Source organism: Morone saxatilis, unplaced genomic scaffold (genome assembly GCF_004916995.1).
Source record: "Morone saxatilis isolate NCDOM2014 unplaced genomic scaffold, NCSU_SB_2.0 Contig3, whole genome shotgun sequence".
Taxonomy (NCBI): Eukaryota; Metazoa; Chordata; class Actinopteri; family Moronidae; genus Morone; species Morone saxatilis.
This window is the reverse complement of record NW_023339873.1, coordinates 3,021,872-3,023,591: the sequence shown is the minus strand read 5'-3', so window position 1 is coordinate 3,023,591 and position 1,720 is coordinate 3,021,872.

Here is a 1,720-nt window from a genome sequence, read left to right as displayed (position 1 = left end):
CTATCTTGACTTTATGCACGTCTAAAACTTTCCTTGTGGAATCAAAAATGACAGTACCCTCCTGCAAATTTAAATCCTTATTAAATATTTATCTTATTTAATATCTGTAATTTAACAGAAAAAAAATCACTCAATGTCCTTACTAGATTTTTCTAGAGCTTAAACCGCATCTTAACTTTGGCGGCCCTCCTCAGCAGAGACAGGTGCATATATATATTTGATGTATATATAAGCAACCATCTGTTGTCACATGACTGAATGTTCTATACTTAGGTCACATGATGACAACTGAACTCTCTCCATGTCTCCCACACAAACTTTGAGTTAAGAGAGTTCAAAGGATTTTCTCCAAGGTCTTTAATAAACTTTCACACTGAACATTTAGATTCAAGCTAATTTGAATCGCAACCGTACATTCAGAGGTCAATAAAATAAAAGTACAGTGGAGGAAATGAATCAAAGATGTGGGAAAATATGATCATTTTAGACTTGAAAGTGGTTTAAGTTGGGGTGCTTCATCAGGTGATCTTAGTTGTGTGAACCGTGTTTGCTTATGACTGGAGGCACAAAACCTGTTTCCCTGAGATCTAAGGGACCAACTGGGTTTATATTCTTCAAACATACCAGAAACATATTTTGGCCTTTGGCTGTAATGTGATTCCTAAACCAGCAGAAGCGCTTTGAAATCTATTCTATAACTAACTTGGAGCTAGTGTAATGTGCTCAGTTGTTCTTGTTACTGTAGCTCCTGCAGTCAAAATGTGTTGCAGTTGTCTTTTTTGAGAAGATCAAGAACAAGAGCTCATTGCACCCTGCCGGAGATGAAGGCATAAATCAGTTTCTCACGTGGCCAAGAGACCTCTGATTCTCCCTATTTTTAAATTATAAAAAGCTGATTTAGTCATTACTGTGGCAGTGCTGTGTGTTGTTGCGGCAGCTTGAGCTACAATTCGTACAGTCCATTTAAACAAAAAGACGTCGAACTTGGACTTGAGTCTTTAAAGCAAAGGTAAGGAAAAAAACGAGAACGTTGCAGACTGCAGTGCGACTGTGATCAAAGGTTTGACTCCCACTGCAGAAAGAAATAAAAGCTTTATAAGATCTCTGGGATACAATGTTCGTACAAGTGTTTTGAAGGTGTGCTGTAAAAGCATATCTACCTGAGGGTTCTTGGCATGAAATAATTAAAACACTCTTGTGAGTATCCAAACTTACCTGCCAAGAACTCCCAGAACTCAGATGATAGCAGTTTCCCCCCCTTTTAACAGCTGGCGATTGCAGCTTACAAAAAGAAGACGCTACAGTAGGCTACTTACAGTATGGGCCTCATACAAGTACATGTTAAATATTGTAATTCTGTAAATTACTTGCGGTATATGTTAAATTGAAGATCATAAAATGACTTTCCCAACAACTTTACTAGTTGCCTTTGCCAAAGATTTCCAGCATTATAGCTGCAGACGAGGGCTAGTTGCCCACACAGTGGATAACTGTGGAAAAGGGGGTTGAAAGATGGGACCATATACCGTAGATGGTTGTACGTGAGCAATATATTTAAACAATAGCCAAGTCAAAGAGGATGTTACATCACATTTGCGGTTCTTGGTGCTCCACGGATCAGAAGGTTGGCGGTTAGATGCCCGACTCTTCCCTGTGCATGTCAAAGTGTCCCACATTGCTCCTGATGCCATCGGTGTGTGAGTGTGTGAATGGGATTAGA